At 42.5% G+C, this 16,725-nt stretch overlaps 1 protein-coding gene across 1 annotated transcript in view; it reads left to right on the top strand.

Annotated features, from left to right (window-relative positions):
• The window catches only part of whrnb (whirlin b), a 97,052-nt gene that overhangs the window by 25,038 nt on the left and 55,289 nt on the right, over positions 1-16,725 (top strand). The window lies entirely within an intron of this gene.

Genomic DNA, 16,725 nt, shown 5'->3' on the forward strand with positions numbered 1-16,725 from the left:
ACATTGTTTGCATATATTTAAAAGCCTTTTTTATTGGACTTGTCGTTGCCTGCATTACTTTTACAGCTTATGATGCTGAATGGAAGATGTCAGAGTAAAAATAATTATACGTGTCGATCATAAGTCATGTGTATTTCCATTAAGTCTGATTGTACATGAAAGCAGCGTGAGTCAGAGAAGCTGGTTCAAAGTGGATTGTTTTTCTCTTCAGGTTACTGTTAGGCAAAGAACATCACCATAACCTGGAGAGACAAGGGACACTCCAGATGATTTAGACTATTTTGAACCAAACCTTCATCTCCAGACTGAGCAGAGAACACGCTGGGAGTGACTTCAGCATAAGTGATGGTTAGAGGCGGAAGTAACGATTCAGTCACAGTGAAGGGCCCTCAGAGAGGCCCCTGTAGACTGAGTGACCAGCGCTGACGTCTGCACTGCCCTCTTGTCCCGCACATCATCTCTCCTGTGGTGTAAAAATAAACCCATCCACCATCTTTATCATAAGAACAATTCTCCTCCCTCTCTCTCTTTGTCCACCCACCCATCCTGCCCCACGCAAGCCCGCTGAGAGCTCCTCTTCCACCCACTCCATCCCAGCTCGAGCACCATGGGGATGCATATATAGCCCAAATCACACTTGGAGTGTCACTCGTCTCTGCCGGTTATGGGGCTGATCTTTGCCTCTCTGGCCCTGGATGGTTCTGAGCCTGCAGAAATGTTGGGCCCAGAATAGAAAGCAGCCACTTCTGCCTCAACCTCTAATTCACTGTTGTGATACAGCGCTGAATAAAGTGAATGGACCCGCCTGCGGAGGCTTTCTTTATCATGCAGCATTTTGTGCCATTTGTTAGTGAAGCTCTAGTTGCAGACAACCATCGCTGCCTCCAGTTTATCTAGGTCGCTCTTTTTAGCGGAGCCTGAAACTTTAAACATGTATCAGGGCTGTAATTGGGCAGAGCAGACACTTTTACGTCGGGTACTTCCTTTAATGGCGTATATTTCTTTACCATGTGCTGTTCGAGATAACAGATAGGAACTTAACAGTCTGACTGAGAAGACACATGGCTGAGGAATGAGCTGAAGTAAACACTTTGTGTTGCCTGTGGACTGATAATGGCTTGTAATAATGACTGATAACAGGTCAGCACGTAATTAGTACCATTAAGGTCTTCTGTTAATGGCTGCATTTGTCACTGCATTATAAAATCGTGTAAGTGGTACTTAAGCAGGTTAGTAAAAGCTATATGAGGTTCTTAACCTTTAAGCCAGTCTGTACTGTCTTTTATGTGGTATTCCAAGACATGATTTAGCAATAAATCTCTAAAATTTTATTGCTCACTTCTGCTTCTTATACCTACAGAAGCATATTGCTGTCACCCCGAAATAAATAAAAAAAGATCAGTATCACGTTATAATGAAAAATGTTTATTGTTATAACAAGATATTTTCATGTCTGAAGTTATTATGTGATAAATTATATTGTTATGACATGAAGCTGATGTTCGAGTGAGGAAACGCGTGGACGGACAAATAGAAAAATATGGCTCATTTATAGGATTTGATAAAGTTCTATGTTTGGGTTGAGACATGGCGAGATTCTATTGTTACTGAGCACCGTGGATTGCACTGTGATAAGTATGTACACAGAGAAGGATTTTAAAATGCATGGGGCTTTACAGGAGAAAGAATCAGTCCGATATTATGCATCGCATCAGGCGATTTATGCTTCTTTGCTCAGCACCACGGAGGTCTAGAAATTTTAACATATGCCTCACTGTGCTTTGGGTCACCACATACACAGCTTGGATGCAGCTGAGATGGTGGAGCTTGTATCCATGGAGCCTCCCGTGCTCCTCCAGCTCATCCATGAGAAAAGATGCAACCTCCAGAGGATCGGACTGATTCTTTCTCCTGTAAAGCCCCATGCATTTTAAAATCCTTCTCAGTGTATGCATACTCATAGGTGCCGATGCTCTGGGGCCCGAGCACCCACGGAGATTGCCGAGCACCCACCGGCGCCAAACTCTACTAGGGTTTCCCACACGCTCAGTCCCCAAAGCACCCACGGGATTGGTGCTTATGGTCGTAGTATATTTGGCAACCCATTTCCACCCTCTGCGATCGATTAACTAGTGGCACTAGGCAATCTCCCCTCGTTCTAGCCCCTCCCCACATGTTTGTTCTGATATTGCGGGGAGGTTTCAGCCTACTGAAAGTCACACATGCTCTGCAAACCTGAAACAGAGAGAGACGCACACGCGTGTATTGTGCTGAACACATGTAGGGCTGACCGGAAAGCATTAAATCTTCAATCATTGAGTTACAGTTACTATAAAGTATAAAGTACGTCTCTCCACATGCTGTGAATGACACGAGCAGGAGCTGTTACCTGTGATCAGGTCATAATTTATAATAACGCAGTGTGGAGGACACAGATGTTTAATAGGATCTGTGTTAATCACGCGGATCTTTCTGTCTGTCTGTCTGTCTGTCACTGTTGACAGAGACTCCAGTCTGCTGTGTATACTGTATTTCTCACAGAGCTGTAGAGAATCATTAGACGTCACGATCAAACAAAGTTGTATATCTATTCATTGCTTCAGTCCGTGATCACCCGCTCCCTCCCTCTGTGCCGGTGCTCTCCCCCTCTCAGTGCAGCATAGGTTGTGTTATATGATGTGTTTTAAAGTCTAATTTGTCCGTCCACATGTTTCCTCACTCAAACATCTGTTTAATGTTATAACAATATAACTTATCACGTTATAATGTGAAAATATCTTGTTATAACAAAACTTATCACGTTATAATGTGATCAGTTTCATGTTATAACAATAAATGATTATGTTATAATGTGAAAATATCTTGTTATAACAAAACTTATCACGTTATAACATGATACTGATCTTTTTTATTTATTTGGGCTTGACAGCAATATGCTTCCGTATACACCTGTGTTAAGTAAAATTAGATTTTGTAGAGAAAATAGGACTTCATTGGAGTTCAACAATTTCATCAATAACCCCCCCCAAACAATCATACAAACCAAATCACGTACTTTACACAGCAATTTGCCAAATTTAGGTGAATGATGAATCATAATAAAGCTCTATTTTCATGCTATCCGGTTAAATGTCCAAGCCACTACATCTCCTATTTACAATATGCTGCAGTGCTGTTTTTCTCACTGTTTTAACCGTTCTGAGTTAAAAACATCTTTAGCTGTATTTTTATTCATCTCCCTGTGTTCATAACGTGTCCCTGACCTGGTGAAATAGATCAACTACAAGGCGAAATGTTTGTCTTTTACCAGTGGATGCTAGCGTTAGCTAACCTTAGCTTAAAGTCATAGAAATAGTTGGCAACTGAAACACGAAGAAGTAAGTGTGTAAAGTCTATGGTTCACAGCCATAACAATCCTTTCAGCCCTTATCATGAGTTACTTATCTCATCAAGTGGACCAGAGTGGCTACAGGTTCAGCAGGAGCACATCAGATCAGATGATTAAATGAGCCTCGATTTACTCCTACATTTTAAGATGGTGAAAAAAACAAAGCCAACCAGGAAGACTACATCTAGACAGCTTTGGTTTAACTTGTTTGTAAATGATGGGTATTAGCTGAGCTAGCGTCTTGTGCTAGTGTAAACCTTAACGGTGTTGGATCAGAAATGTTCCTACATGCTAACATTGTGTATGATAACATATTGGCCTTTTATTTACAAGTGATCCGGAACAGAGAGCAGGGAGAGGCTGCATAGTGATAATAATTTAGACCTAAACTTGATAAAAGTACAGATAAAAAAAAACGCTCACATCTGAGCTACGGTCTCTAGTAATTTAGCCCTGGCCCGGTACCCACCACTTCTAACTCCTTTACCCTCCAAAACCCGGTTGAACAAACTTTGTGTTTCATGGATGCAGGCACGTTGCACCCGTGGGTGTTGCAACAACTGCACTTTCACTGACACATAATAAACTAACAGTAACAAATGAATTAATACGATAAGAAGCCTTTATTGTCATCATACACAGAATTCAAGGTGCTTAAAAATACATACACACAATCATTCCCAATCCCACACACACACACACTAATCATAAATCCATAAGACAATAAGACAATAAGGCCTTGATGTGAATTGCCAGACCAGAGTAATCTTTTTCCAACTCTAGTCAATAAATGTTAAATGATAACAGTTAAGGCAAACGTTTTAACATTTTCAATGATTACTTTGAAGGATAATAAAGAGTGCATGAAATTGCATTAAAATTAAATGTTTTATGATTAAAAAATAAAACCCAGCTCCCCCAGATTGTAGTAGTCTCCATCTTTGTTGCAATATCAAATCTTATAATCAAGATGCAATATATTTAAAAAGAAAAGAGAAAGGAAAAATGATTTTTTTTTACCATTTGTGCTGTGGGGTGCCAAATCCTAAACTCGCCTATAGGGCACCAAAAAAGCCAGAGTCGGTAGCTGTACCACTACATCACATTTTGCGGCAGACGAACTGCAGGTGAAACTCACTGGCCATCTTGTTATAGTGACCCCATGAAAAACAGCGGATAACACAATGTCCAAGTATTAAATGTAGCTTTATTGAGTCATTTGCTTTTCAGTGTTCTTGGTCATTTCAAGTCATGGTGCTCGAACACACTACGAGCCATACACAGATGATTCCAACTGGTTCTGTAGTTTTCAAACCCTCTCAACAGAACTTCACGTACCTTCTCACTGAACACATTTATGTTCTTCAGCCTGCTGCTGTGCTGCTCAGGCACACCTGTGAGCTGTCAGAGAGGTATATGTGACTCCTGCCGGTTCTTCTATAATTCACACCCTGCTCTGAGACGATAAAGCCAACAGTTAAACTATCTATAATTACTTCCTCTTAGAGACTGATCACCTGTCACACCAACTTTTCATCACCCCCCTCAAACCTCTGCGAGCAGAACCGACTGAGCTGTCAAACAAAATGGAGAACTTTTCATGTCCCATCAAAGAGCTGCTGTGCCGCGGTAATGGTGACATATCTGGGAGAGCGGTGGGATGAGGCTCATCAATCACACATGTACTCAGAGAGGTGGACCAGACCCAGTTTCCAACACACTGAACAGCATTTACTGAGCTCCATGTTAACTGAGGCATATTGTTATGAATTTCCCATGCAATGCAGCTGGAGAAAGGCTACATATCAAAAAGTAGAGTGTAAAGTGTACCCATAGGAAAACTGTAATATATTTGATATGTGTTTATATATTTACCTGTTTCAATACTGGAAAAGACATACAATACATCCAACAGCCCACAGACAACGCTGGTCCCCTGAAAGGTCAAGCCAAAGGGCCCTGTCACAAATGTTATTTATATAAACGCATGCACCTTCTCTCTCAACATGACCCCAAACATGAACACTTACATGTAAGACTCTCATTATTAACCACAGAAGAAGTTCAAATTCTTGTGAAAAAAGTCTTTCCTCTTAACATCGTGTCATGGTATGAGGGTCAAAAGCAAGGCAACGCTTTCCAACGTGGTTAAACTAAGCAGCACAATCACAAGCTGTAAACAAACCCAACTGTCCCGTCATCATGGAAAGGCAGCCCGATGCCCAAGTGTGAAAAAAGGGGCCACAGCCATCCATTAACCACCACTTTCATCTCCTGCCTTCAGGTAAAAAGTACAGAGTCCCCTGTGAGAAGAAAATATTTATAAAAAAATCGTTTGTCCCAGTTGCCATAAAATATCTTCATTAATAAGGACACTTTTAAGTCAGCCTGCTTCCTCAGACTGCACCCCTTTAATATTTACCATTAAGAACCTCTTACCCATTTTTTAATGTCGCTCAGTTTGTTTTTTTATGATTTTATTATGTATATTTGTGTTTTAAGTGTTTTTAATAACTTTAAATGTGCCACCTTGCGTAAATGTGTTACCCTGCGTTTTATATGGCATATAGTATTTGCACACACAAGTCAAAGACAAATTTCTGCCTTTTGCTTGCAAAAAGTAGACAAAGTATTTTCTGCTCTAATTGCTACACTATTGTTTGTGTCAAAAGCCTCTGTTAGCTCCGACTTATTCTTCTCCTTCCTGTTTGGTATCCCGCTCTATGCGCCGGTCCAGCTATGTCAAGTAGTCACTGAAATACAGCAACTCAGAAGCAGAGGTGGGAGACTCGAGTCAAGTCATGTGACTTGAGATCTGCCTAGCACTCAAGGTACGGCCCCTCTACGATTCAATTTACACTGTGTTAAAAAAAAGGAGAGCATGTTTACATTGTAAAACAGGCAGCATTTTACTAAAGCAGGTTATTGCTGTTTTTCCTCTATGGGCCCTCTTAGCGGCAGGACCCCAGAAGGCTATCCCCTTTGTCCGTCAGTCACTGCATTTTGTTAGGACTGACCACATGACTTTGTGTGTGGACTATAGACCCTATAATGGTAGATGTTTTGACTTGTCAAAACAGAAAAAGCTAATGTTTAAAAATGACCCATGATCCATACCATTTAGTGTACCTGTAAATGATGTCAGTTACTGAGCAACCACAATACCTTGTCCCGCTGAAGATCGCAGGCCTCCATCATTTGTTATCAAATGCTTTTCCGTCCTTGACGCGTCAAATGTCTCTTGTGGTCTGTTGGCCCTCTATCGATTCAAACCTTTCTGAGCAAACATGATGGAGCCTTGGTTAAAATGTGTTTGAAGACGTGTCCATTCTTTGTCCCTTTGCCTCAGTGTTTAAATGGTGTTTGACTGCAGTGGCGTTAGGCCTGAGGCGCTCAGCGTGCCAACAGTCTACTTAGTGTACTGGAACCATCTGCTGGGACTGCATTGTTTCTCCCTGTGGATGGCAGAGGCTGAGGACTGAGTGCCGGGATTGCAGTAAGAGGCCTGGCAGAGTCAGTGCCAGCAGCTCTTCAGCTGAGTCAGGTAACTTTTGAGGTCAGACACACAGCGAGATTCATTCACTCACCAGTCCTCCTGCCATGTTTAATTTAGAGCAAGTCATTTCCAAGAGGCTAGATAAATGATTGTTCTCTTCAAGCTGCTGCCCAATATATCAGAACCTTTTAGGGACAAAGTTGGATGTAGAACAGAAGAGTTCCTGACAGACCGCAGAGGTTATCATGAAATATTGAAAATCGTGTGTAACGACGCCAGCAGGAGGGAGTGTGTGGTTCTTACTCTCCAGTTTTGCTGCAGCATTATGACTTGCTGGATTCAGGCCACTGCCTGGTGGTTAAAGGGAGTAAATAAAGCTATGCAGTAATCAAGATGAGAGGACATAAAGCGAATTTGGATCTCTCTGTGCCAGACGGGGTCAGGAACAATCTCATAAAGACAGTGTGTTTTAATTTGAGAAAACAGGACTCAATTTACACTTAACTCCCCGGGAATCTGGCCAGTATGACCACTAACCTCTGCAAAGGACTGTGAGCCTTTAAGAAAGAACCAAGCACCATCTACCAGAGCTGAGAAAGGAAGCCAATGCTGAAGTGCCAAAAGCTGTAGTTCCTCTCTTGTCCACTTGAGGCTGTCTCCAGCAGTGAGTCTGTTTACAGCCTGCTACAAAAAACAGTTTGAGTCTATCGCTCATTTCTCTATTTGACACATCTGTACATGATCTCACCCCTATAAATTATATTAAGGCTTAAAGTTATTGTCGGGGTAATTGTGCAGCATCAGGGGCGTGGCCTCTTGGACTGACAGGTGTCGCGTCAGCTAATTCAGTCACTGAACTATAACAGATTAGTTGTGTTGGTGCCTTTTGGACATTTTCATGCAAATATCTCACAAAGTATCTAAAAATATAATTCTAGAATTATATTCATGTGCTAAGTCATCTGTGTTGTTCTCACCATACCTGTCATATTAGCTAATTAGTGTTAGTTTAATGCCTTGATTCATTTTCTGTGGCCAGTGCATGGGAGGCAGAGAAGAGGAGCCGTAGTTATGTGAAGACCGGCTCTAAGTTACTTGTGCTTTTTACCTGCTGCTCGCTTTCCCTGATGAGATGTGGGCAATGAGCGGCAACTATCCTACATTCCACAAGCTCTCTCAGCTCCTTTACTCCGTCCACATATCTTATTCTGTAATATGAGAACACTGTGGTTAAACATCCAGTCAGCATGCTGATGAGTTCACCACAGGCATAGACTGTATAACTTACCCTCAAATTCCACAGGATCCGTCTCCGGTGCGTTCTGTGTGCGTGTGTTCTGTGTCTGTGAAATCTTGAAAAAAGAACACTTTTAATTAAGTAGTGCGTTCAGCCATGGTAGAAGCACAAAAATCACGGAATGATCCCCAAATGAGCAGATAATCAACCTCAGAGGTGCAAACTGACTATGTTATCGTGTGATTTCGCAATTCTCACGCGCTATTGTAGTTCTCCCGCGATCTTGTGATCATGTGAAGCTGCTTGGGCGAGCGCTCCGCTGCGGATCAGACACGCTTCCTGTGGGCGAGGGCTCGCACCTTCTGACGGACCAGAACCGCGGCACAGACGGAGTGCGCCGGACACGGATCCTGTGGGATTGAGGCATTAGTTTTAGTAACCCCTCGCTCCTCTCCAGCGTGACTCTCTCATCCAAACATTTTCATACTGATTTCAGAAAACCAAGATGGCGACGGCCAAAATGCCGAACTTAAGGCCTCAAATAAGCATTCGACAGCCATTGGGGGGCGTCACGTTTGCTATGTCCATTATGTATACATGCTGTTGTATGAACACGGTCGTCTGCTGTTGTTCCTTGAGCAGCTTCATAGGTATATAAAGTATTAGTTTATGCACTGCTGTATTTATGTCAGCCAAACATAATTTGCCAACTCTCCTGTAAAAGGACAATCAATTTACACACTTGTGTTATTGATTCTCTTGTTAAGCAGGTGTCACATTTTCACTAGATGGATATTTCAATTTAGAGCAAATCCTTTCACTTTATTGGACTGCATCTCCTTCTCACTGGTTTACAGGCCCGCCCCGCCTGCTCAGACAAACTGAAGTGAAACCTGTTTTCCAGCAGAGTGCCTTGATATACAGCTCGTGTTATTGAAAGGGCTGGCAGGGTGAATTATACCCTGTCAAAGCTCGCTGAAACTTCAGCCTTGAGCTCAGCCAACAAAGTAACAAGCCTATTCATCATGTGTGGAAGGGGACAGTGTTATATGGCAGGTTATTGTGGCTGCAGTGGGGTTAATGAAGAGTGCACAGCCTCACACCTGATGAGGACAAAAATGATGGAGCTGTTAAAGAGGCTGGAGAAATATCTGGGTCTATCCCTGTTCACTTTCTGTATCAGCTGCTGTCACGTCACCACATCATAAATGTTGCAGCTACATTGTGCATCTGTTTTACTTTGACATTTTTATGTTAGACTGATTTACATTTCATATTCTCGCAAATAACAAGAGGTTTAGTTAGCTTTGTAGAGAAACCCCCTGTAGAAGTGTCCTCCTTCTTTTACTACAGTTCTCTTTTACACAATTATCTGTACTTAATTCCACGAACAATCAGTCATACTAATTGTCACAAAGCAGCTACTCAGTTATTGACACCCGGCAGGATCATTGTCTGAGTGATTAATGGCTGCAGGTGATTATTGTCAGTCCATTTTAAATTTTCAGCTGCAGGAGTTCAGCACCCCGTTGATGATCTGTTTTTTGACAGCAGGTGTTGGTGCCTGGGGTTTGCTCTGTTATAATATATCACTAGCTAATGCTACACATCTGGCATAGATGTGAGAACAAAAAGGGGCATCTAAGCTAATGTGACATGTGAGGGCTAATTGCTAACTATGATATGAATAGCATATGTAGCTCCCTCTCAGAGACCAGTTGAAATAAATGTTTTACAGATGTCGTTTGCTTCCTGCAGAGCCGGGGAGATGTAAGTCAAAATGTTATTGAACTGCGCTTTCTAAGTTAGAACTTATTTACTCACATTTTTGTGGATTATTATTGAGACTATCGAGACTATACTATTTCAAGCCAAATTTCCATAGGCTTAACTACTGTGTGTCTTCTTTGGGGAAAGCCCTGCCTCAATTTGCTTAGTATGATTTCACACCTAACCCCCCTGGCTGAACATGAGTATTATCGCTCCACTGAAGATACGCTGAGGCTTTTCTGAACGTAACCAAGTAATTTTGGTTCCTAAACATTTAATTATTTCAACATAAGACGACACACAGTATAGTAACTGATGTTGACTTTTGACAGAGGTGGCCAAATTACACAATCACAAGTATAGTTGTGTTAAACAAAACTGGTGTATGTACAAGTACTTATAAACTTCTTGAAGTAAAAGTGGAACGTACAGGCTCTATCCCGCTGGAGGACATTTCTAGCGCTTGTTTCTGTGCTAAGCTAACTGAAGCTCACCTCATATTTGGAGACAGTTAAACTGAAATCATGTGAACTCATGTGAACATAAATCAGTTGGATGTAGGAGGTCTTGCTGCTGGTCGTCGGCCATGTTTGCTGCTTAACTTTCATCCATGTGACTCCAAGTTCTCCTGGTCGCTCACAGACATGACATTCACTAGACACCTCTTTTCTCTACGCTCCAGTTTCCCTCTCTGTCTGTTTCATATAATAAACATAATTTCCGTTGTTTTTGTCACTATCCATCTGTCCTGCATGATGTGCACTGACGGATATGCCATGGAATCGTCTTTTCTATGCGTTATTGCTCATCCATTTACCTCGCAATCAGCCTTGATGTCCGGAAGGCGACACAATGGTACAAAATTAAATAAACCAGAAACCAGATATCTAAGTTACAATAGAGAGAGGGAAAGTTAAAAGTTGTCAGAAAGTAACTACAGATACCTGAAAACTCTTCGTCTTCCCTCCTCTGACTCTTGGACATGCACCCCGCTCTCCTGGGTGAACATCCCGTATTTGTTTAACTCATCCACCGTCTCAGACCAACAAACCTGTGGACTTTGTCGCTCTTTATACTAAACCACCTGAACCACCTCCTAAAGGCTTTCGTGTTGAAAACCCTGCTAAGAATGAGCGTGTAGAATTGGGACACAGTAAATGAGTTCACAGATGGTGTGTCCAGGTTTCCTACTGTCTACGGCACACCATGTGGAGAGTTTGTGGTTGTGATGTTAAACTTGGTCCATAAAAAGCAGAGTCAAACACCCTTAAATGACTTGCTGATTTTGCTATAACTCAGAGGAGTGCAGGTGAAGGCCTCCTGCCTGTCCTCATACTGCTTCACGGTTGTTTGTTGCAGACAGGAGGAGGGGTTGATTAATTGAATTTAGGTTGAAATCTCTTCTCACTCATCACGTGCACAGCTCTGGGGGCTCTGATGCTGCTCATCTGCCGTACGTGCTGTGCTTTGCAACTCTGTCCCACAGTACACAGCATTAAAAATGCAGCCTCTGTGTCTGGATGTGATGCTGTTCGTAAGCGGGTACACGTGTGTGGTGGAGCACTTCGACCCATCGACCCAGCGCACACAGTCCTTGGGTGCGTCTGTTACTTTTGGCGGTGATGGAGAAGCTCAGTAGGTGCTGATTGATGAGTACAGCACTGCTGGAATGACACATTCAGCGCTGAGACACACACGGATCATCCATCAACGGTGCCGGGACAGCCATCCATAAACCTCACATCACCAAGTGTCGGGAGGGAGGAGAGCAGGTTTACACATAAAAACACTCTGCATGAGTAATTAGATCAATTAGGAGGAGAACATGTAATTCTTATTGGTCCCTGAGGGAAACTGTCTGTAACAGTAATTTTCCTCCACACGGAGGCCAAAGGTCATGTTCACAACAGAACAGCAGCCCTTGAGCCGAGGGGACTCAGTCATTTGCTCAAGGACACTTCAGCAGGGCAGATACGCTCTCTTTTATTCAAGGACAAGATAGATTGGAGCAGTTCTGCTAGAACAGAAAATAACCTTAAAGAACCTGTGACCTGTTTTTACATACTTTGGAGCTGAAGTGGCGCATTGGTACAAAACGTTTTGGAACTATGACAAAATGTTTCAAGGTAAATGTGTCTGATCAAAGCGCGTCTTAATTTTTTAACTAAAAGGTGACAAAACCAGAACCATCCGTTTCATCAGTCTCTGCAAAGCTACCAGACTCCATTAAAAAAACAGTGATTTTACCCAGAAGAACATTGGAGCTGCTTGTTTGCCACAGCCCTGATCAGTTAGGCTGTTTGTGTCAGTCTCTGCCCACTCTCTCATCTCCTTCACATTTCCTTGATTAGTTCAGGAGTATACAGAATGAATCGCTGTGATGCCATGCTAACAACAGACAACAGCTTTTTCAACTAAAGCTGATGTAATTTAAAAAACAGACCTTTGCATGCGGGCCTTAACGCTTGTAACGAGCTAACTCCTCCATTTGCCAACGCTGAATCCAGAGCTGTCTTTGAGCGCGTTAGCTCTTAGCAGATGGCATCTGGACAACGCGATCTGCTCTTCATCATCTCCATGCGTGCAGAAACACAAGTACACTGAAACACCCTCATTTACTCATTAAAGGGGTAGTTTGGATTTTTTTAAGTGAACAGCATTTCGTTTATGCACTTCGTCTTCAGAGAAGTGAAGTTTGATTTCAGTCTGTGCTAGCCACGGCACTTTCTGTTCCAACAATACACTTCCTGCATGCACAGGAAAAAAATATCCTCTTGTGCCAACCGTGAACATCATGTCATCGTTTACATAAACGTGTATTTTCATTGTATTTCATTTGTTGTCTCTTCTACAAACCGCTGACACAAACAGCTGTTGTGATACCGTGGGCTGCATGCGTAGGTATACAGGGCCGTTGTGCAGGGTGAGACAGTGTCAAGGGAAGGGGCTGTCTGACGTCAATGTGAAGTGCTGATAAAAAACTGAAATGTTTCTTTATATGTAGGACTCTTTTAAGTGTGTGGTACTCCTGACCCCGTCTGCAGGGGCACTTAGCTTAGCTTCCGTGCCCAGCCCGCTTCTGCTAACGGGGGCCGTGCTGACTGTTATCTGAACATAGTACACTTACTATTGATAACTACCTCATTCAACCCCACTTTAAAGAATTTATACTATCCCTTTAAGTTTTAATCATGTGACTCAGGAGTTTTCTACCTGACAGTTTGTGTTTCATTCAGCACTGCTCAATCTTCTCTTTGTAGACTGACTAGTGAGCATCTAACGTTGAATTTAAGATTGTATCTTAACCTGGCTGTCTTTAAGTCGTGCTTTTGGGTTTACACTGGCTTTATTTCTCTGCCATTATGATATAATTTATATTTATTTATTTATTTATATTTGTATCCAAGAATTTACCCTGTCCAGGCTGGTTGCAGTGGTGCATTACTAGAGTTGCCCAGTGTTCAAGATGTCTATGAATACGCAATGACATGACTTGCCCACTTCCCCCCTTTCATTGTGGTTGTTCTTCGTTTAAGTGTGTTAGATCCTTTGCAACAAGACAATGTCAAACAATCTAATTCTAAAGATCATATTCATGCTGTAAACAGACAGCAGATGGGGGAGAATAAGGAGGGTCCGACTGCATGGCATTTTTTGTCCAGATCCTCCATGTTTGTTTTGTACTGTGTGTGTTAGGGAGGTATGTAACATGTTTTAAAGTTTCAAGGTGATTTATTTCTCTGCCACAGAAGCTTTAGGTTCACTTTCAGTTGGTACATTGGGAGTTTAAAGGAGCCAGGTTTGCTGGAGAGATGTGTGGCGGCTGTGGTCTGAAGTCCCGTCTGGGGTTTCAGGATCAGTGATCATCCTGGCAGAGAGACAGAGTGATTAGGGAGACTTCATAAATCACGTAAAACACTAAATGACAGCTGCAGACTCCAGACACTTTTTAAATCTGGCCTGGACTCTGATTATTTTTTTTGGTTTCTGGGACATCGAAACCCCAACGGCAGACAGTTGCAGAGAATAAGAAAGAAATTCTAAAACAGGGTAACACGTCGCTCTGATGTCCACAGGGAGCGTCCTGAGGCAGAAGCATCAAAACCCTGACCCTTCCTACAGCAGCCGTTCAGCCATGTTTCATGTTGAAGTGTCCCTCAGCAAGGCACTGACATGATAACTCATTGTTGTTTCCTGTGTCAGGAAAGAGCCTAAAAACAGAACCGGACAGAAACAAAAGGTCAGAGAGACAAACCAAGACGGAAAGACAACAAAATACAAGCAGCTTTCATGTCTCACAAGCTGCCAAATGTGTTCACGCTGTGGCAGAAATTTCCGCCCTTGTTGTCAGATAAACATCACGCTGACTAAAAATAGTGAAAGATGCTTCCTCCACATCGTTTGTTTTTCAGCCACTGTTTGGAAACGTGTGGGAGACAAACAAAATGTGTGATGTGTCGATATTGGATCAGACAGATGATAAAAATGGAAAACAAAAAGCCTCTGAAATAAACCCTGAACAAACTCCTTACTCATGAAGCCCCCGTCACTGAAGGTGTGAGGACACTGGCGGTGGTTAGACGGAAATCGGGCACCTGATTTTAATTCGTTTTAGTCTTTTGATTGAAATCTATACGTGTATGTAGGACAATTAATCGTTTATTAGCGCTGATTACGACTTTAGCTTCCGACGATGAAATAAACATGACTGACAGTATTATTGACGTTTAAAATGCTCCGCCCTAGAAACTGGGCTCCACTTTTTGGGGGAGCTGGCATGTTACGTGATGAGCGACGCCTACCTTGCAGCGGCAGTTTAGAGTGGAGCGATGTTTCGGTTCAACGCAACTGGAGACTTTCAGCCAAATGCTTCTGTGGTTGTCGTGGTTACAGCAGCTGTTGAAAACAGGAAGAGAATACGTGGCTGTCCTTGTGAATGCCTCTTTGTTGTTTTTTATTACGAGCTCAAAATATACTTCTGCGTCACGTCTTTCAAGTGTTGTTTGTGCAAACATGTCATGAAGGGTACTAACGCTCATGTTTTGAACGCTGCTTGTTATTACGAAGTTATTTTCTTTGGAAAAGTCTGCAAATGCTGCAAGTCACTCGTTAAAGCGAAACACCGGTCCTTTGAAACGGCTCGTCATCGCTTGTTTGGAGATATTTCAGGTTCAGGGAGTGTGATGTTAAACAAGAAAGAATAATCTGCAAAGAGGTCATGAAACCAGCGTCTGCGATGCCAAGCAACACTACTAACTTATTCAAGCAGCTGAAAAAACAAACACAAAGTGCAGCATGATGAGTGTATGAAGGCGAGGGGAAGAACAAGCTACTCCCCGTCCTCGTCCAGCGTCACGTCAGACATCCAGTACAGAGACGCTGCACAGAGACACCCTATCTACCCAACTCCCGAAGACACACTGACATTACCAATGCAATTTGCATTATTTTGCATTTGAAGATGCACCAAATTCAGGTAAAGAACCCAGTTAAGTGTTAGTTTGATCAAATTTGAATGCTGCACAAAATGGAACTTAAAAACTAAAATGAATAAATAATCATGATTATCATTTTGGCCATAATTGTGCAGCCCTATACTTATTGACTTGCACTTGGAGTAAAACCATTTTAAAAATGTCCTTATAGTTTTGTATTTTCATTTTTAACAGTTTTAGTCCAACTTTTGTCATTGGAAAAGGTTGCTAATCACTCGATCTGATCGTAGGTTTCATTGAAGAAAAGAGCACTTGGAGGAATCCCCTCCACACACGACCTGACCCTGACCCTCTGTCTCTCCGTGTCCTGGTGTCTCTGCTGTGTCTCGGCTGGTGTCTGTGCGAGTCACACTGATAGTCAGCGCTGTGGCCTGAAAGCCTGGGCTAATTCCGTCCCTCTCTCATAAAACAATTAAATGATGTGACAGCAGATGCACGAGGCAGGGAGCTTCAGAGGTTTAAATAGCAGAGCTGAAAGGAGGATGAAATCACTGAAGGAGAAACGATGAAAGGCTGCGGTGATTCAACACAATATATCAGCGCTCAAAGACAGGAGGGCATTGTTACTCACAGTCACCGCTTGGTGTGCGACCCCTGGATCAAATAAAAGAAGTAAAAGTCAAATCTGCTGGAAAAACGCCTCACAGAGGATTGTGGGTGCAGAAATAGTTTGTGTGGTAGTCTGGACCAGCACATTTTATTAGTTATGTACATATTGGATATTGCGTTCAATGAATGTGCAATGAATATTTTTATGTCCCCACAGCATTCAGCATCTCATTTCTAATACCTCGGGGACATCCTGTTAAATGTAGGCCTACCTCTGGGTTTGTTTTAAGGGGGATGTATTCTTTCAAATATTGTCAATATACAGATATCTCCTCTGTTACACTGATGGATGTAAACTGTTTGTTAACCCTGTTTATAACGTTATGAACTGTGGGTTATTCTCTTCAGAGGTCGGCAGAAAATCAGACTTACAAAAAGTGTGCATACAAGGGCAATCACACTGCAAAGGTCCAGATGATATTCACCAGAAAAAACGGGCAAAATTCAGAAACAATGTTAATTCAAAAACACATGCAAAAGTCCAAGGATATTTACAGTGAGGGTAACCTGGACTCTGACATCGAGGCTGATTAGGGTGGGGATGTGAGATTAGTAAGAGAGAGGTCTCCTGAGGCCTGAGGTGGGGTCCTGTGGGGAAATCTCACAATGCCAGGAGGCAAACCTGGCAAGAAAACCACCGCGCTACATGTCTTCCCTGTGCTCACGCTGAGCTCTGCTGCTCTCTGACTGTATGGTAGCAGCCGTGGCTTCCACTGCGGGCTGGATAATC

This window comes from Semicossyphus pulcher, unplaced genomic scaffold (genome assembly GCF_022749685.1).
Source record: "Semicossyphus pulcher isolate SPU_LCO1_2020_fin unplaced genomic scaffold, fSemPul1.0.p SCAF_6, whole genome shotgun sequence".
Classification (NCBI taxonomy): Eukaryota; Metazoa; Chordata; class Actinopteri; order Labriformes; family Labridae; genus Semicossyphus; species Semicossyphus pulcher.